General features: G+C 41.2%; 2 protein-coding genes across 2 annotated transcripts in view; both read left to right on the top strand.

Moving 5' to 3' along the window:
- Window positions 1-21,808, top strand: part of LOC115368084 (uncharacterized) — a 447,723-nt gene that overhangs the window by 211,883 nt on the left and 214,032 nt on the right. The window lies entirely within an intron of this gene.
- Window positions 1-21,808, top strand: part of LOC115368090 (class I histocompatibility antigen, F10 alpha chain-like) — a 410,352-nt gene that overhangs the window by 268,929 nt on the left and 119,615 nt on the right. The window lies entirely within an intron of this gene.

Raw genomic sequence — 21,808 nt, 5'->3', positions numbered from 1 at the left:
TTTTCCTCACTTGTACTGAGTCATGCCAACTATCACAACAGCAGATAGGAGATATTGTCTTATCATGCAGTCAGAAATATTGCAATTCTGGGTAGAGCATGCTGGAACAACCAAATAAAGTGGTAAATGCAAAAGGTAAAGACAAATTGGCCACACTCATAATGCCAAGATGTGCCATTTTCACTTTTCAGTGCATAACAACTTTTCATTAATAAACTTCTGCTGCAAAACCGATGTGAGTGTTGTCGTCTTTATCCTGGCATCGCAGCCGAAAATTGCTATGAGCCGACGACAGACACAAAGTGGTGCCGGCTTTCTTTGAGCTGCAACAGCAAAATGAGGACGAGAACATTTACATCGGTTTTGTAATAGAGTGCAAGTGCCCTTATAATTACAATATTCCCCACAGCATTTGAAGGCAACGTCTGCTTGCTACGAGGTGCCAGTTGGTGTGGTGCAGAGCCAGTGAGGAAAATCTAATAGATAATGAGATAATTATTGGACTTTTGAAGCCACAGTTTGATCGTTTGACTTCAATTTGGATTTTGCTTTTTGGAGTAATTTAATCGACTTGTTGGCGGGACGGGGGGTGGTGGGGTGGCTGACAGACAATTTTTGGGGTTTTCCAGTGTTGCTGGAAAGAAGCTATAAATCATTTCAGTTTCCATTTCTGTGACCATTGAACGTTTTTCCACACAAAACATAACTATGAATGCTTTTTAGGTCCTGATGACATTTCTGTCAATGTGTTCTGCATTATCTCTCTTTCTGTATACATATATCTATATCTATCTATGTATCTAGATAAATGGATAAATAGATCATCTGTTTATAGAGATGAATAAAGACAGTTTCCATTCATACCAGTTGTTTTAGGGAGCACTGAAATGAAACTTATCCAGCTAACTCCTTGTTTGATACAAAGACATACAAACGTCACTAGTGTTTCAAATTACAGGGAGAGGAGTACACAATGACAACATTTTAATTTTGGGGTGAACTACTGCTTCACAATCGCTGTTTCTTAAAAGAAGTGAAAAGGTGGACGAGTGTGTTTTACTTGTTTCCAATGAAAATCAACTTGTTTCAAGATTTTTCCTGAATCAAGTGACATTCTCTTGATTCTAGTGCAGCGATGATCCGCCTCATTTCAAGATCCTCGTCTTAGATCAGTAAGTTTTTTAAGTTAAATAACAGACTGAATGAATTCTGAAGATGAACATTTTTGCAGTGTTCACTCTGACCTCGGTGGAAACTGCATTCGAAATCCTGTCAGCTCTGTAAATGATTGAGCTTGCCTGGCTGTGTCCACTTGGTCGGCCTCGGCAGGATAATAGTCATGCCATGTATTTGTGAGACTGTGGCTTTGATTCTTGCTCTTTCCATCTCTCCAGACACTTTGCAATATTATTATGCAGGTAATAAAGCAAAAACCTGAAAAAAAAAAAAACTTTTAAAAAATACATATATTTATGGGAGAGTTACATAACGGAACCAGTGAGGCTGGACTGTAAATGTACTTATTCATATTGAGTTCAGGTCAACACAATTTACATAATAATGACAGAATGTTGTGCTCTGATTTTTAACGTTGATTTGGATATGGGAACGCTTTTACTGCAAATTAAACTGATAAATTCTTCAATTATGAAGAAAGTCCACCTCATGAAAGGACTGAGAATAAAGCAAATTGACCCTAACTCTGCCTCATACAAATAAACAGTGCAGACAAGCTCAATCATATGAATACTGAAAAGTCTCTCTGGATCACACAGACAGTTTGTACCAAGTCATGGTGACAGATCCACTTAAGGGAATACGCCAACTTTATGGCAAATAAGGTCTTTGACCAGGTTCTCTTTGTACAAAATGACAGCAGTTTCTGCTCAGTGTGTCCAGGATTTATTTCGTGCTCAATGTGTTCAGTGGCCCTGAGCCGTCACAAAGCCGCCCCTGAGCACTGAAATATACTGGAACCGCACGGCTGAAACCATCACTAATCGTCTTGTCACACAACAACAAGTTGATCATGGAGCACATTTGCCATAACATCAGCATATTTCTGCACTATTACAACATGAGGGGGAATAGCAGCAAAAAAGAGGCCAGAACACAATTCTCTCACCAAGAAGAGGCTCCGTTTGAGGCTCCTTAAAGTAAGAGGGAGAAACAATGCAACGCACAGGCAACAGCGTTAGCGAACTGCCTTCCAAATAAAGAGGTCCAGCTCTAAACTTGTAGACATTTCCATGACAGCCATTTTGAGTTCATGTAACACTTGAGAAACTCCACCCAGAGGAGCAGACCAGCAGTGTGCTAAGATGCACATTATGCAAATGTCACAAACAAGTCAACATTTGTTATTACACAGATTTTGCATGATAGAAATGAATGGATTTCAACTATCTGGAGGGATTCAGGTTCACATTTCAAGGTACAGTGAATCTGGGTCATTATAACTACCAACCAAAATCCCAGTTTCTCATTTGATTTAGTTTGTATCTATCATCTCTGTGCCATTGTTTTCAAGCCTGATGCCCGTCGTCTCACCCCAAGTGTTGCATAAGTTCAACATGGCCACCCTGGGAATAGGATCCATGGTAACTCCTTCTCTAGGCACAGATTGAGACAAGTGGGCCAGCAGGTCTGGTCTGACTTGCTTTGATTGGATACTATAAGATATTAGTGCATAAAAACACCAAAACAGCAAACATAGGGACAATAATAAGAGACAAATGATAAGAACAATGGATGAGGTGGCTAGCAGGAAAGGCCAAAATGTGGAAATGGCTGTTAAGCATAAAGAAAAATTTATATAAAGAAACATTTCAGTCATACAAAAGGATAAAATCCCCACTATAAATCATTGCAACTCGATAAAAATAGCCTGCCTTGGCACCAGACAGTTTTGGACGAGGCTCAAGCTGTGCCATGGGAAACTGTGTCTACATCGTAAAGGCAAGACAGATAGCCTCATATTAAGCACTTCTCCTTAAAAGCTGAAACTGACAAGGAGGGCAAGAACACGGGGATTAGGATGAGACTGGCACCATCCCTAAAGACTCGGCTGTACCCTGCAAATAGGACAGGACAGCCAGTGTGTGTGTCCATGTGGCCACATTCATCAAAGGTTTAACAAGGTCACGCATGTTGGAAATAATTTAGGACAACATCACAGCATCAGATAGACAGATACAGAGAAACGGCAACATGCACACAGTGAGAGCAGAAAGGAGAGAGGGAGAAACAGAGAGAGACAAACATAATTAACACAACGAAACGCTAAAAATAGTTATTCTGACACCACACATAAACAAGAATTCAAAACTTTTATACAGTTAATCAGTGTGCATATACATGGTGACTTTAAAATTAAGGATCCATTTGACAATTTGGTTAAAAATGTGTTCCTCGTGTGATGTAGCACCACAAAATATCTCCAGGAGTGGCTGGAGTTACAATTTTAAGCAGGCAAAAATACTGTTTTACTGGTTTTGATGTATAAGATCTGAAATGTTTAACTCGCAGTACTTCAAGCCATCTTTGAATGCAACTGCAAATTAATGATATGTCATCTAACAGGCCTCTGCTATGTAATAAATCTGGGAGACCACTGCTGAGGTGTTTGCTGTGGGTGAGCTTTCTGCCTGCAATGGGTTTTTAATTGGCCCATAAATTCAGTCAGCATATCACCTATTAGAGATCCTGGGTGAGGGTTGTGGGAGGGGAGGAGTTAACTGCCTGCTATGTTAAATTATCCTGTAATTCAATCAGTCATTCATTTCTGAGGAGGACATACACTATAACAGGGAAAAAATAAAAGATTAAATCTCTAAAATGGTACATTTCACATGCAAATGTATTTTTCACAAATAAAAACAGTGAGGATTGGTAAGGATTTTAAAGCATGGTGGCAAAATTAAATCTGTACTTGGACAAAATGATGATGCGGACTGGATCCCCGTTATAATAAATCGTAAACCTTAGCTGGTCATTTATTTTCAAAAACAGATATACAACACTTTGGAACAGAACTCCTCATTAATACACAACCTCTTACACCAAGTCAGATGATGTGAAATGAGCAGGGAGGTCTGGGTGCAGGTAAAAAAATCTTCAAAGTATCCCTTTAAGGTGTTCATACCATTAACGTAATTAATATATCTTTTATATCTGCGGCTCATCATACTGGACTATTAGTCCTTAGCAAAGCAATCAATCTGAGAGTCCACTGCTAAGGTGTTTGCTTTGGGTGAGCCATCTATCTGCAATGAGTTTTTAATTAGCCCATAAATTCAGTCAGATAACAAATCACCTGTTAGGGATGCTGGGCGGGGGTTGTGAAGAGGGAGGGGTTAACTGTCGGCTATTTCAAATTATCCAATTATATTATATCCAATTATATATAAATGATGCAGTCATGCAGCACTGAGCAGGTGAACAGGGGAGAGGTTAGATAAACAGGGAAACAATTAAAGGCTTTGATTACGTTTCCAGGCCGTACATAACCTTTTAAGGGTCTATATTTCATTACAAAATGAGATATCCAAAAAATGAAAAAATAAGGGAATGCTGGCCCTCTGAAATTTTTGTTTTTTCCAGACTCAGTGAAGAGTAGGCAGGGCAAGCAGCCAAAAGGTTATAAAAGTCCATCTGCCCTGCTCTCTTCAGTGAGCTGTCAGAAACAACACAGTGATAACAAGAGACAGATACCCAAAATGAAAACAAATCATAGTTTGCAAACTAGTACACATACTGTAGGCATTTTTTTTTTCTCTGAAAGAATACTAAACTAAGTCTTCAGGTGACAGCACACACTGGATTCTCTACATTTTAGACATACTCAGTGATCGAGTAGTGATTTGTATTTTTAACAAAATGAATGAAAACAATTATGGGATGAACATGAAACCTCCAGCATATCATTTACTTGTTACCGATGAAGGGATTTGTAATTTCGTCGGGGTATTTTCAATAGGCAATAGATTAAATTTGATTTTCAGTATCTAGATATACAACCATAAATTCATTCACGTTTTGCTGATGCACTTATCCACCTTGTCTTACACTGAGGACCGCAGGAGGATAAACTGATATTCCCTGATCACCATTTCAAGCAACCAGCAGTAAAAAATTGTGCAAAGTCACGACTCCTAAACAACAGATGTAACAGATGTATTTTTCTGCGCCCAGAAGGCTCATGCATAACAGCCAAGTGCAATTCAGCCTTTCCTGAGTGGTTTCTGGGCAGATCGATCTGTTTAGCTTAGCTGTGACTCTGTTTGCCAAATACACATTTTGGGGGGGGGGTTGCAGTGCCCAAATTAGTTATATATTATATTAGTTGGACTACAAAGTGACAGTGCTCCCAGATTTCCCACAGTAGTTTTAGTGGTGGTGAATATTTATGCGTCACAGATATGTGCTGTAGTGCAGCTGATAGTACAGCGCGAGGTGTGTGTTACCTGTCTGAAGGCCTCCCCGTCTCCCTTGCCGGCCTGCTGGGCGAGGAGCGTCAGTTTTTTGTTCTTCTCGTTCCTCTTATGCACCTTGTAGACACAGGAGAGCAGGCACAGCAGCAGCAGGAAGGCGATGACGCCCAGCAGGGACAGGATGGCGACATACAGCGTGGGCAGCTTATAGGCTGAGGGGGACAGAGAAGAGCCAGACAGAGAAATAGGCTTTTTTGATCGTTGCACTACTGCTCCTCCCTGTTTTGAACATCTACAGCAGCGCAGGGTATTTGCAGGTTGTAGACGACTACAGGGGCTTCCCATGTACGTCTTGAATATCTGAACTTCATCAATACATGCAGAATGTAAAGCAGCACTAGACAGGTTTTTTTTTTTTATTACATCTTATCAGCCTAAACCACAGCAAACAGCAAAGAGCAATCATTTTCAGTGTAAGCTCCTTGGGTTGGCTAGTGTAACTCCTTTCACATTAAATATTCAGGTACTGCAAGTGGTGCTTTACAATTTATAGTGTAATATGAAAAAATACTACAGTTTCTTACATTGTCCTATAATATGACTGGTGATATAATCTGGTTCTGTATTTGTTTTGGGGGATAGTAACCCTCCATAAATATAATCTCCTCCCTCCCCTCATCTCTCCTTTAATGTCTTCAAGTTTTTTGTTATCTTGTCTGAAATCGCATATCTCTGAGCATCGCCCTGGAAGAGGTGGCACCTTCATGTTGCTGCACCTCGTTTGTTTTAATCGATATCCTCAGCAGACTTTTTACTCTTAAGTTTAGTGGCCCCATTTCTAAGTATAGTAAACATAAACTAATATTTATTAGTTTGACATTGGAGCAGATTTCTTTTCATTTTTGTCAAGAGACCTTTCCTTACACTGGGATCCCTTTGGTGGCCTAGGAGTCATTCCCATAAAATTAAAGTGTAGTAATTTAAAAGTCAGAGAAGCATTGGTGGAAAAACCCTTCAGACACACCACTGCAAACCAGTGCAAACCATCAAAAAAAAAACCTTCCCAATGTTGTAATTGTTTATAATTGTTTGATTCTTTTGTGGTGTTTGTGCCTCTTACCTTGTACCTCTAAGTAGACATTCTCCACAGGAAACCCGGCCAGGTCTGTGACTTTGAGGACCCCCGTGTCGGCCATGTGGACCTTCTTCATGGTGAGGTGCGAGCCCGCCACGGTCAGCCTGCCCTCCAGGAGGGGGTCCAGCGGCGCCATCAGAACCCCCTGGTCCACAATGACCCGGTCCCGCCGGTCTGAGTTGGGCGTGTAGACAATGTTGAGCTGGGAAAAGTGCAGGTAGAGGTTGACCTTCAGGGTTCCTCCGTAGGGCAGCGTGACGAAGTTCTGGTGCACTGTGGAAAAACAAGAGCAACAATAAAATCAAATATATGTTAGGTTTGTTTTCTGTACGTTTGATCATATATAAAGCTAGAAATGCACATTTTCCAGAGTTCAAACACATTTTGTATATCTAATGTATCTCTGTCTGCTTTGTTGATATAATACCACAGAGAGCCAGTGATGGACATTTTCACACCTGGCATATACAGTGTAAATATATTAGTCTGCAAGTTATAAACATCTGATGACCTTTAAAATGTCAGTACTTAACACAGCAGAATTATTTCAACTGAACAAGACTTCTGCTTCAGCATGAGGGAGACACAGGATATCTATCTTTAATATATTCTCTTATAATATAACCTTCAATGAGTTACATTCATCCTATTTGATATATTCTTATCTATATCCTATTCTTTGCTGCTGAAAAGACCCGGTTTCCCCAGGGGCAGCACTAAAGTTTTATCTAATTTTAATAATATATAAGAAACAAAAACCTACTATGACCTCAAAAAAGATTATTTTTTTAGGGATTTCTGCTACATCAGAGCATGAGATAATGGAGGGTATCTCCAGGCCAAGATGATAATGTGCAATGTGAGAACAGAAAGGATGGAATAGCAACTTAGTGGATGTACAAAAACCCAGAAGTGGTTTGTAATGATGATAAAGGCAAAGCTCTGTATGTGCTCTTAACAGGCTTATATAATAATCATTCAAAAAGGAGCAGATTGTAATTTCAGTCCGGTTGCTCACAGTGCTTGGCAATTTGTGCTGATTTAATAATTTCTTGGGCATTTGCATGAGCATAAGCTACAACATAAATCACACACACACACACAAAACCAGTATGTGTGCCCACAGCGACACTCCAGATTGATAGATCAGTCAATTAATCCCTAGAAGAGGCTGTAAAGCACACACTGCTCCTCACCTCGGACGTTCAGACAGTTCCTCTTCCTCACTTTGCCCTCCCAGTCCAGCACTGTGAAGCTGCCCTCGTCTGTCATCCTGACCGTGTGCAGCGTCACCTGTTTGCTCGACACGCTGAGGCGACCCACGTACTCCTCGGCCGCCACCGCCGTCTGGTTGTACAGCACCACCGCCGGAGGCTCGGTGGCCTGCTGAATGTCGGTCTCATTGGTCTGGGCCAGGCTGGGCCTTCACATCACGGTCAGGCAAATTGAACATCAGTTTATTTACCAAAAAGGGGCAGAGAAACCAACACACACAGGCAATAAGTATTAATTAAGTGCACTGAAATATTATGTAATGATTCATTCATCTTCTAAACCGCTTATCCTCACTAGGGTCGCGGGGGGGTGCTGGAGCCAATCCCAGCGCTCATAGGGCGAAGGCAGTGAAACACCCTGGACAGGTCGCCAGTCCATCACAGGGCAGACAAACAAACACTGACATTCACACACACAGTCACACCTAGGGGCAATTTAGCTTCTCCAATTCACCTAACCTGCATGTCTTTGGACGGTGGGAGGAAACCGGAGTGCCCGGAGGAAACCCACGCAGACACGGGGAGAACATGCAAACTCCACACAGAAAGGACCTTGGGTGGGAATCGAACCCAGGACCTTCTCACTGTGAGGCGACAGTGCTATATTATGTAATTAAACTACAAAATAATTTTAATTGTAATCAGTAACAGTAACTAGAAATAATGCATTTGAAATATAATTACTAATCAAAATGTTGGTGATCACAAAGGGATTGCATCCAAATATATATTATTTTTGGTAAAAACTTATATAACATTCATGCTGTGGCTTTGCATCTTTTCTCCATACACAAACGTCTTCTTTTGGCAGATTTCCAGACAAATTTGAGTGCAACACCGTCGAGCGTCTCCACATCTAGACAGACTCCATTCATTTGGCACGATGCACTCCAATATTAAGCTTTGTTTTTGACAGGACAACTATTATCTGAAACATATTACATTTCAAAAGTGCAACATATATAATGCGGTGAATCCTCGCTGTTGGAGACAGGTTAGTAGCTCGCTCCATGTGTTTTCCTCCTCTCACCTGAACTCCAGTGTGATCGGACCCTGGATGTTGTTGAGGGGAATGTGGTAGTTATCTCCGTACTTCACCACCTGCTCCAGGGCACAGTCTGGCCAGCACCAAGACAGGAGAGAAGGGAAACAGCAGCGTCTTTATGACCAGAACTGACACTTGAAGTGATTCTGTGGCAAATCAATTTGGTCCTTTATTGAGCAGTATGTAATTCATAAAACTAAGAAAAAGCGGTATTATACTGAAAATGAAACCCAATTTGACGTTATCGTCCCACCTTGACTGCAATTTGAATCACTAATAGTCCCATTTGTGATGATGATGATGATGATGATGATCTCATGAAAGGATAACTTTACATGGACTGCTGCAATATATTGATGTTGCCTATATATATATTTAAATCTTTTTTATAATCCTACGACAGCACATGCGGGGCCATAAATATGTTTTTTTATGATAAAACATGTTGTATGAGCACTGCCTTTATGTATTTAATATGTCAGTGTTTTTCAATTATTAACTTGGCAACCTTCACACTACTAATTACAAAACATTGACTAGTTAGCTAACCTTAATGTGTTGTCAGTAGATACAATTTTGAAAAATTCTCCCTTATTAGAAAAAATCTGCAATGGTGATTCTTTCTTTCATGCCCAGGGCTACATAATTATTGAACTCTAATATTCACTTATATTTTCAGCTGAACTGAGTATATGGGGTGGGTGGGTGGATAATGTCTACTGTCTCTGTTATTGTGTATTTTGCAATTCTTGCTAAGTTTCACACCTGGTAACAAACTGTCCCCTTTAGAAATAAATAATAAAGGAACTGAACTAAGAAAATATGAAGGCGTCTGATCATCTAGGAACCAAATGAAATAGAATCACATTCAGATAAAATGATATTTAAATAGGTCTGTTTGTCATTGCCATGAATTTACTGCGGGCCTGTATGAAAACTGCACTTGTTTCTTCACGGTGTCGAGTAGGCCTTGTGTGTTTTATCTGTTTTTATTATGACTGTATTTTGCTGCAAGCCAGACTTTCCCATTACAGACAACAAAGTCTTGTACACTGATTGTTTCTCCTCCACTGAGCCAATTTTCCAGACAAGTACTCCTATGCAGAGATAAAATATTGACTGAAGTCACAGCGCTTCTTGTCGAATAACGTATTTCAATGATCTCTGTGTCTCTGAATAGCAGCGCGACAGACGCCTCACCCCTGACGATGAGGATGATGTGTGTGACTTGGGCGGGGTTTGAGGAGTCCTGGATGATGTAGGTCCCCTCGTCCTCCTCCTGGACGTCCTCCAGCACCAGGTGGTCCAGTTCGTTGAGGCGGCCGCGCGAGCTCACCACTTGGCCCGCCTTCAGCAGGACCACGTCGGAGGAAGGCGTGGTCCTGGGTTTGAATACGACCTCCCCAAAATCCCCCGGCGGGACATCGATGTGAACATCCTCGCCAAAGAACGCCGTCCTGTGCTCTTTCTTGACTGGTGAAAGCAATGAAAAATACACATGGATAGACAGATAGACAGATAGATACTTAACATATGACAGTTAAATAGTTAAACAGAGTGTGTTCTGGGTAAAATCAGTCAGTAATCAATAATAATGTAAATCAGTTAGCTCTGATGGACATATTGGTTCTTTACATGGATAAATGATTTGCTTGCTTCACATTCATGCAGTTTACACATATTCTCACCTGGGATATACCTATAATGTGCAATATGTGTCTTGTACAAAGCAGCAGCTCTACCTGGAGCAGCTGGAGTAAAGTGCCCTGGATTTCTCATTCAGTTTCTCTGCGCATGTTTTCCTGGCCAGTCTGAGATTTCAACCCACGAGCAAAAAACAAAAGCTCTTTCTGCTCCGTGCACATAATCTATTAATTCTCCAACTGTACTTCTAGACATGTGCAGCCACTAAAGCAAGCATGCAATCTTACCTTTCAAAGATGCTGACAGAACTGTGAAACGAAAGATAGAGACAAGTTTATTTTAAAATACATCTTTATTTAGTTCACCACTGATTTGTACAAAGATCTCTAAATAAGTCAGAGTTCCTTTGTTCTTAGGGGGGAAACTACACAACTTCCCAAAAGCATACGCGTTTGAAATGTAAATATCACACATAATAACAACTTAAAATAGACCCGACGTAAATACAATCAAGCTCCTCATGAATTAACAAAGGAGGGACGGCACAATAAATATAGAAATGGGAAAGATCACAAAAGGTTTGAGCTCCTTTTTTATGGTGAAGTTGCCCAGAAGCTGTGTTGATCATTTGGCTAAATCAAATTCTGCTTTGCAAGAGGTCTGCTTCAGCCATTTATTGGTCCTACCAGATCCCAAGTGACTGATTATATTTGTGCTTACCCGAGCAGAACAGGGTGCTAAACACTGCAGCGTTGATTACTTTCATCTTGATTAGTTGCTCTGTGGGGGGAAAAAAAATCACTAACACAATATATGACAATAACAAGCTTTTTATAGCATGATTATCATGCCACACAACCAAGTAAAGCGTGTATTACAAAATGAGACATCTGCCGTTTGAGACAACTGCAAAAAAGTAAAGAATAGCACAAAATGTTTAATCTTGGAGGACCAAAAAAAATCTTAAAGTGTGAGTAAACATTTTGAGACACTGAATGGCATTGAGTGTCTGTTTCCTCATAAATCATTTTGCAAACAAAGGGAAATTATAAACACAGCTTGCAAACAATCATACCATCAAAACTATAGTGTTTCTGTAATTGATCAATAAGATAGACAAGTTAACGAATAAACTGGCTTCAGTTATGTTCATGCTGATATATTGAAACTGACAAGAAAAAACACCCACAAGTATAAACTAGTATAGTAACCAAACCCTAACTCTAGTATACATCTAATTAATATACACTAATAACAAATTTCAATATAGCCTAAACATATATGGTCATCTTAGGGAATCAAAGTGATTAAAATCACACGTCCAAGTCAGTGATCCTGAACCAGCAGTCCAACATGATGGCTGCTGCATCACTTCACATGCTCGCTGTTCACACTCAGAAATGGCGGATTAACACTGATTTGCTGACTGGTGAATTTCATGATGTAGCACAGCTGTGGCGGGGGAGATAGAGAGGTTGGTTTCCTAGCTCAGTGAATTTAAAAAAAAAAAAAAACTGTCTCTGAAAAAACATCTGTAGCTCAGTGGGTCGAGGCTCAAAACCCACTGGCTCCTTTCCTTCTCCATGTTTATGTCAACCTTAAATTATTAAATTTGCATTTACATCAGAGGCCTTTATCAAACGCTCTCATCCAGAATGACAAACAGCGAGTCAGTGTCTTCCTCTGATACACACAGGTCGCACAGAGCTGATGGATCTAACCTTTGACCTTTTGGCTACAGGACACAGCTCCCTACACCAACCTGCCAGCCATGCATGTCTCACTGACAAAAATAAAGAAAGAAAGAAAGAAAAGAGCTTTGGTGAAATATGATACATGAGAATGAGATATCCGCCATTCGATATAAAAGAGACATCTGATATTCGGAAGCCAGCGACAGCATAAATCAAATCAAAACAAATCATGGTATTCAGCGGGTAACTCAATTTCTTTGTGGAAAAACACTTTTACAAACTCAATCCTCTGTGTTTTAGAAATATTAAAGACGCTGTGTGCATACAGCAGCAAACAGTGATATGATACACCAAAGAAAAATACTATATTAACAGAACATATGAGCTTAGTGTAGGGGGCGGCTCATGAAATACGGTTAACCGGTTTATCAAGTCGACTTTTGAACTGTAGTTATCATTTTAATTAATTAAGTTGTCTTAGACTACTGGATGCTTAAGTGACAAATCCAGAACATATTTTAATTTCAGCCACTAGGTGGAGCTCTTGCGCTGTTTCAAAAGTGTCTCCTCTCCTGACAAATCTCGAAATGTGGAAACTTGCAATTTTCAGCTAGTCTGTGAGGCTTTTTCCCTTAATCTCACAGTACCTTTTATGACTGTTTCTGTAATGATATCATAATTTTTTATTAACCCAATAGAATCTCATATATTTATCAATATAGCAAATATTTTTCTGAATGCTGGCACACAGTAGGTAACCGAGTAATTCATTCTGAGCACCAAACAGTTGACTGACCTGCTCTGTGCTGTGTGCCACTGCTCTGCTTTATGACACAAAACAGGGAGAGGGTGCTGTTCCCTCATATTAAACAGAGCTGTAGCTTTTTACTTTTTTTTTTTTTTTTTTTTTTTAGTTTTTAGTTTTTCATAGTGGCAGATGGTGGAAGGTGGTGAAAGACCGGAGGAAAACTCACTTCCAACATGTTTATCCTCTTCCGCAGTGAAAGAGAAAACAAACACATGCAGGGCAGCACCGAGGAAGGCGAGGAGGCGGCGGTGCTATTTTTGAGAAACTCTAGCTCTAGCAGCACTGATTTAAGACTCAGGCTGTCAATCTTCTCAACTATGGCCCCCCCAACAATTACCGAAATTACACCAAGGTATCATTAGTAATTTGATCGTGACATTTTGGTGTTTCTGAACAGTACACAAAGCACCTGGAAATGATGACATTCAGGTATGATTTTCTGATTGTTTTACCACAGTGTCCCAGGAGCTTTTGGGGATGGAGTGACTCGGGTGAAACAGAGGAGAGAGAGAGAGAGAGAGAAAGTGAACCAGGGAGAAATGAGTGAAGGGGATTGGGAGGGGCAAAGCACAGGAGAGAGAAGAGAGAGGGAAAGAGAGAGGGATGCACAAGCGAGAGCACTCAGTCATCCTGTTGGGACGATGAGATGGACGAGAGCCAGCTGGCACGAGGCAACTCTTTGACCTCTCACCTCTACTACACAGGAGACTAAGCAGACTAAGCAGCAGGGGAGAATATAAGGCTAGACAGATAGCTAGATGGACAGAAATAGAGCGAGGGAAAGAGAAGGAAGATTTGCATTTAAAAAAAAAAAACATAGCTAAAAAGCCTTTTTCAAAGCACTCTGGTCCTTGCAAAGATGAGCCAGAGAATCTTAAAACGCATTGGAGTCCTTGGTTTAGCTGCCTTGAAAACAACTAACAATAGTGATACCAGACAACCGATCTCACAAAGGTGAAATATTAAGTCCTGTGCAAGAAGAACAGATCCAGATCCAATCAATATAAGACAAGAGAATAGTATTGATCCTTGTGGGGAAATCAGAGATGCGGTTACAGAAGTAGTAGGCCCATGATTCAGCGGGGAAGATGAAACAGAGATATAAAAATAGACAATGAAGATAGCAGCTCAAATAAACACAAAACAACAAAAGCAATAACATGCAGTTCTGCACATGTGCTGCCAACAGACATCAAGACTGCACAGGCCAAAAGTGGGAATAAAGGGAAAAAAGGGATTACTAACATTTATGGTCCTCTCTCAAGAAGACTGAATTCTTATGATTCATCGGCATAAATGTGAGCCAAATATAAAATATAACAGCTGAAAAGTAATACTCCTCCTGATGCCAAGGCTGAGGGGGATCGCTGCAAGAAAACTGCAGAGATATTGTAAGAGAAATGATCACTGCCCCCGCATTAAAAGTGTGATAGTGCTCATACTTTTCATTGACACGATATTGAGTCATCACGCTGTGGCTATAAATAGAAGTCGGCTAGTGGTACGGAAGTCGTTCCAGGAATTAAATCAAAATGCGGTGTTGCTGCTTTTCCGTCATGGAGCCTCCAGACCGTGGCTAACCTGCCGGGTGACCTGAACTGTGCCATCGGTCTCACCACATGGAAGCGCTCAGGCTCTGCTGTGTGTTTGTGTGTGTGCTCTGCTGTGTGTGTTTCCAGCTGGCAGCTTGCATTTACTGCGAATCCAGCATGACATAATATTAGAAACCCTGCTTGGACATTAGAGGAAACAAGTTTTTGGAGTTATTAATAACCATCTCATTGACATTTGGATGAATTTGGCCCGCGACACCTTCACAAGACTCTAGAAAGTTGTGGTTTCACACTGATCAGACTTTCACTCATCTACAGTCCAACTTTAGTCTGGGAAAAATATCAGTATTATAACGAAATTATGACATGACGCTCGATAACGTTTAGGAATTTGGACGTAAAAATGTGCTGATATGGCATTTTCCTGGTTTTAAATGCTGCACTGCAGAAAAAGGCAAGCAATTCTCTGACTTATACGACTGTTCTAGCTGGTCTGTTATTTCCCTGTACCTGCTTGGTCATCCAATAAACATTCCTTATGACTGTTTTTACAAAATCTCTTTTGTGTAAATAGCTCATGAAAGCACCGATACAGTATTTTCACAGTAATGACGTGGAGGCACGGGGCGGCGGAAATCGTGATATTTGATTTTGTCTGTATCGCCCAGCCCTTAATACTGCACCAACAGTCAGGTTTACACTGAGACGTCAACGTGTACTCCCAGATTTCCCCACTTTACCTCAGTTTCCACAAACCACAGACTCATGGGATGGCTGACGGTACCACTTGGAACCAGCTTGTTCAGCAGTTCAGAGGAAAAAAGAACAAACGATCATGCGCTGAATTAAGGGCCAGCTATAGTTTTCCATACAGACATAAGGAGCTTTCTATAGAAAGCACAGAAAAGATGTAAGAACCACAAAAATGTGACTGTATAGGTCTAGTTATTATTTGTGGGTATAAAAACAAGATGAGCTCCAGCTTAATTTGATCAGTATAATCATGTTGTTCAATTTTCCATCTTAAGATTGCACAGCAGATGCAAGGTTACAGAGTTCTGCACCAAAGTTAGCAATTTCTTGTCCTTTTTCTTTTTCCCTGCACCGTAATGGAATACAGCAGTTTGACAAAAATCACTGCATCTTGAAACCCTGGGAGAAAACAATGAAAAGCCATTGAATTTCTGCCAGCTTCTTTCAGATGAGAGATTAGAACACAATAAAAGAATGAAATAAAAAAAATAAAAAAAAAAACTAAATGGCTCTCTGCTTTCCCTCTGCACATCAACAAACATAAGCTTCACTTCAAATTGATGCCTTGGCATGAAAGTGGGCAGAAAAATTGCTCGAGAGGCTCTTAGTCCTTGAGTGGAGCACAGTAATCATGCTATATTTTCTAACTTGAGCCTTGTGAAGCAGGTTTGAATTGTCTGGCTGTGATGTTCTACAGATCCATTAGCTTATTGCGTGTGTGTGTGTGTGTGTGTGTGCTCCCGCCGGCGAGTTGAGCTGGCATAAATCACAGGTTTGATTCCTGGATGCAGGGAACCATAAATCTGAAGACGAAATGAGAGGTTGTTGCTGATTATGTAAAGGTCATTCAGCCTGTCACTTACTGATCTACAAGCAGGGTACACACCCACACACATATACTGTACACACACACACATCTCACTATACTGCAATACATGAATATTATGTTTGGCAGTCAAAGTAGATTACAATAATAACAAATTTTATTCATACAGCACTTTTAACAATGCTATAAAGTGTTTTAGAGAATGGATATAAAAACCAGGCAAGGCATATCAAATGAAAATAAGGCCAAAAGACATGAGCACAGAGAAAGTAAAGATAATAAAATGCATATTGAATATTTCGCAAAGAGAAAAGTTTCAAGCAGAGATTTAAAAGAAGCTGGAGACTTTGCGTGTCCGAGTCCATCAGGCAGAGAGCGCCACAGTCTGGAGGCTCTAACAGCAAAAGCTCAGTCACCCTTTCATCACAAACCGTGATCTGGAGGTAAGCAGCAGGGCTCCAGAGAGCACATATCAGGACAATAAATCAGACATCAGACATGTATTTAGGAACAAGGCCATTGCAGTGACCTTAAAGGTGAGAAATACATTTTTAGATCAACTAAAAATCTAACAGGGAGCCAATGTGGGGTAAGGGTAATGTGATCATGCCCCTTTTTATCAGTAATAAGTCGAGCAGCAGCATTTTGTATGAACTGGAGATGGTGGAGAGGTTAGCATCAAATATTACCCCTAGATTCCTAGTTGACAGCCGTGCGTCCCTGAGCATATAAAGAACAATAACTACAAACACTGCATTTGACTAATATTAACACTGAGACAGGTTGGTGAGCTGGGGGTTAATATCACAGACAGTGTGTGGCATCTTTGTGCTGTGTACCACAATTTTAAAGATTATACAAAGGGCCATGATGGGGGAGCTGTAATTAAGGCTCAGATTTATCTCAAACATGATGAAACAAAGGGATGATGCCTTTTGGTAAATGTGTAAAAGCATCATACTGACTGGCCAGAAGAGGGCCAAATTTCAGACTTTGCAAAGCTCTGATTCCTACGCCGCAGAGTTGATTTTGATGGAACTTGGTAGATAATACATCTGAAGAATGCCTGCATCATTTGTGGGCATCCACACAATTCCCTTGTATCATTTAATCACCCGAGGAGGACCAACTGAGGTTGAAACTCATGTGTTATTCATAATAAACGCTTTGGAGCAGCATCCTGTCATGCAGCTACTCTACACTTATCAGCTGAACCTGCACCAGCACATTTGAATGCCTTGTATCTTTTCCCAGCACACGCACGCACGCGCACACACACACACACACACACACACACACACACACAGAGGGGTTACAAGCATGCACAAGATGACTTCCCTTGTTCTGTACTGATTATTCTAGCTTGGAGCGAGGTTGATTCCAATGTTGCTGATCCAGAAGTTATTCTTATTCGACCACTGCAATCACTGTTAAGTTGAACTGCATGACCGCATCAGCCAGAGGCCTGAAATACAGATGCAAATATAGTCCTTGAGCTGAGGGAGACTTGTCCATTTTAAAGCCTGTCTCTAAATGGGGTCACTCCTCTCCTGTCTCCTGTTGTAACCAATTAGATCGATCAATCTGTGCGAGGCGTGGGGTCGACTGGAGTCGTGACACATCCAGCAGCCTCTTCGCGGTGAGAGGTGCGGAGACTACATCCTTCCGGCTGATCTCATCAGCCTGACATCCACTCTGACTGATGGACTTAAGAGCCCCCCTCCCATCCCCCTCTCTTCTCCCACACAAGACAGACAGGCGGTATCATTTGGCCTCTGTCCTCCTCTGGTTTCAGTACCATCTCTCTCATCTGTCTCCCTCTTTCTTATGCTTTCTCTCTCCCTTCTTTTTTCTCCCCCTCCACTTTCATGTTCTATTCTGACCCTCATCTCTCTTATTCTGTCTCATCCTACCCTCTTGTTGGTGCTGTTCCATCCTTTCCTGATTGTTTTAATCCCTCCCTTTGCAGTGGAGTCAGACCAATATAATGGTTTGCTGAGCTAACACATCTGAAAAGGCTGATACTGCCTTTTAATTAAACATCGGATATCTATGAAGTAAGTCTTGTAAAACCACTTTTTTATCTCAAAAGCTAATTCATCTTTTTACTTCTTTATTACATAGTTTCCCAAAGAAAAGAACAGGTAGGGGGTCAAGCCTTCCTTAAGGAGCTGCTAACCCACCTCATTATCCACCTTCATTAGCCTGGAATACAGGGGAGACTTTTAGTGTCCCATGACAATCTAAATGTTGTTTCAGAGGCTATTTCACCTTGCAAAATGAACTTCTGGGTCAAACACTGTAATTTTGTGGTATGAAATTGGACAAATTTAAAGATTTTCACCAGTGGCATACAATATTAGGTACTGGAGATATCAATCTAAAAATACTAGTATGAGTAAAAGTTGAAGTTCCTCTGCTTTCCTCAGTTTCTCTTCTTCTTTCCAGACCTGCCTGCCTCCTGCCCTCTATTCCTCCTTCTGTCTTCTTTCATCCCATCCCCACCTTTCCCCCCCTCCCCCTCCCACCCTTACGCAGCCCATAAAACCAGGAGCAATGCTGCTAGTGCGCCAAGGGTGTGTCACGATCAGCAGGAGGGGGGCTGTCCCGTTACCGTGCTGTCCGAAATGGAGGATGGAGGAGACGGGCGCCCGCAGTTGGCAATAATGAATGAGAGAGATAAAGGTGGGATGGGGTGGGGTGAGGGGATGCCACAGAGTTTTGAATGGATCCCATTCATCCACCTAATCCAAAGTACCAGTGTCTCTGCATATCTGGTTTAATTCTAAGAAATAAAGCATGCAGATCCTTGTGATTGCTCTCTCTCTATATATATGTCTCTTTTGATGAGGGTTTGGGCACCTGCCATATAATGGAGAGTAAAGACTAAGCAAAATGTTCATAAATCTATGTAAAAGGCCAATATAAAAAAAATCACATCAGGTGAGCATTCATTCTAAGATAGCCTAGGATTAGTACTTTGTCACATCTTGGTAGGTACTTCTCATTACGCAAGCATGCATAACCCTGCACTCTTTGAAGCAACATACAATAACTGAGTGTCCAAGAACAGTACATCTAAATACTTCCTCTCTTCCCTTCTCTCTCTCTCTTTTTCCCTCCTGTGATCTGTGACAAATACTTAGTCAGCGCCTTTGTCAGTATGCCGTGCCGTAGAACCGATGATCAATTGCGTAACCATTTCCACAGGGATGGGATAGCCGAGAAAATGCCCCCCTTATCATTCGGGTATATCCCACACAGGGAGACATGGCAATGCAGCACAGCCCAGGGAACATGTACAGAAAATTATTATGCGTCAAAACCACTTGGTAATCCCACTCCCACTACCATCACCAGAGAAGGATTGCGGTTTCATCTTAACTGAGTCCAAGAAAACAGAGGAAAGACTGGTGAATTTACTGCGTTTTAACCAGAAACCAGCAGGGAGCCACAGACCATTCACAACACAAGCAGCCTATCTCACACTGTCTCATCTGCCTGAATACTGTGGATTTCATTATTTTTTCCGGGCACAACAGAAAACTTCACACCTCTCCAACATGTTAAGAAATCAGTTTTTTTTTTTTCAACCTAGTGTTAAGATGCCTATAATTACTGTCATGTTGAGCGCCTCGGCCGCGTTACTGACGGTCACACGCCCTAAATCCGCCGTTGCTGCTGCTTGGGACCGCTCACAACACAAGAAAATAGTCAAACAGAACAGGAAAACTGCAGCATTTAACCCCTTAGCTCCCTGCTCGAACGAAATAAAAGGAAAAAAATATCAATTACAGTTACATTTGATCACAATCGAATGCTGGTAATTACCTTTGTCAAGCCTTGAATCCAAAAACACAACAGGAGCGGGCGGGGCTTGGGAGTGTGATTTTCTGGAAATAGTCCCTTTTTTTTCTTTTAACCTATTAATTTTTTTTCCACCCCCGAGCCCCAAAACCCGACAACAGACTTCAATGGAGCTGGATCGGGATTAGCTGGAGACTTTCGGTTGATGTCGGGCTAGTGGACCAATTGAGATCGGCGATCTTCGGGAAATTTCGCGAGGATCCGTCAGCTTTGGCCCAGAGCCACGGCGGCCGATCTGCAGCCTTTCCCCATGGGACGCTCACACATGCGGGTTTCTTTTCTCTGATTTCACGGTCATTCATTTGGCCAGCCGGTTCAAACATGAGGAAACCCCCTCATACTCTTACATAAAAAATAAATAGCCTAAATAAATAAATAAAAATCACCAGTCTTCCCATTGCACAGCAGGAGTTATGTCCTGATGCTCCAGGTTACTTAAACCTTCTACTTCAATTAAAGATTTCCCACATTCTTCGTCCAGCTTTTCAGCAGCCCCCCCCAGTGAATGTGGCTGAACTTGCTGCATTCAGCTGCACTTCCAGAAGGTGCAGACAAATGGTCGACTGAGGAGAGCCGCAGTCTTTACTCAAACTTGTCTTGTGGCTGCACTGCATCCTGATCTATTGAGGAAACTGCCAGTGGAGAAATTGGTCTCTGTGCCTCTTCGATGATGAGTGTCCTCCTGTGTGACTCCTGATCATCAGTGACAAATAACAGCTCTAGACAGAGGCCCCTTGCTTTTTGGGACTAAAACTGAAATGTGCCATTTACCACTGATGGGTTACATAGACCATTTTTCTGATGTCAGACTCTTGTAAGGGCGATGATAAAATGTGTTTGTGGCCTCATATCGTCGGTCAGTTTGGACAGTTTTCCACAGGAATAAAAAGCAAGGAGCAACAGAACACACTGGCCCAAAGCTTGGGTCAGACTCCCTGACCAAGGCCATTGTTGTATAGCCGTTACTTTGATGCTTCACACTCCATGGAAACACACAGAATCGATGAAACCGTGTTCGCAGTTTCCCTAAAACCAAAGTGTATGGTGTTTACATGACAAAATATATCAGTTAATATTGGTGTAGCCCAGGTGGCATATTAAGGAGCTTTGAGCTTACACCAGATCTTGCAAACAGGGTGCAGTGTTTACATGTCCAAATATGAAATATGAAATATGAATATTCCAAATATAAACTGATTGATGTGCTTGTTGTTGAATCACAGCCACGTCCAGGACCTTGGGTGGAGGCAAGTGGGGAGAATTTTCTTTTAGGAATCAGTTATTGCTTTGCTACTGAAATGTGACTGTTGTGTGAGACATTTTTTAAAACTCCATTTCCCCACTCCCATTTGTTGACATCAGAAAAAGTATAATGATTTCCTGGAATCTCATTATGAATTAATACAGAGGAGTGTCTCTGCATACACTTCCATCATCTCCCGGTAATAACCACAGGCAATACATTTTTTTTTTTCTAGAAATTACTTTTTATTTTTCTGAAACTTGTCACTTTCACTGGGATCCCAAATCAAACTTTTCAACAGGAATGAAAAAAAATGAGTACAAACAATAATAAAAGCGACATACTTACATAGATACAAATATGATTTAGCTTGGGGGATCACAAAACGAGTTCAAATGACTTTTGTTCAGTCTGAATTGATACTGAAGTGGCTCAGAGTGTAAACGTCAGTAATTGTCAACCAAGAGCGAGAGGCCGATGCAGTGAAAGCAGGTTCAAAACTCTTTCTGTGGTCAAATGGAATGAGATAGAGTG

The sequence above is a fragment of the Myripristis murdjan genome, chromosome 11 (genome assembly GCF_902150065.1).
Source record: "Myripristis murdjan chromosome 11, fMyrMur1.1, whole genome shotgun sequence".
Taxonomy (NCBI): Eukaryota; Metazoa; Chordata; class Actinopteri; order Holocentriformes; family Holocentridae; genus Myripristis; species Myripristis murdjan.
This window is presented reverse-complemented; position numbering and strand designations above follow the sequence as displayed.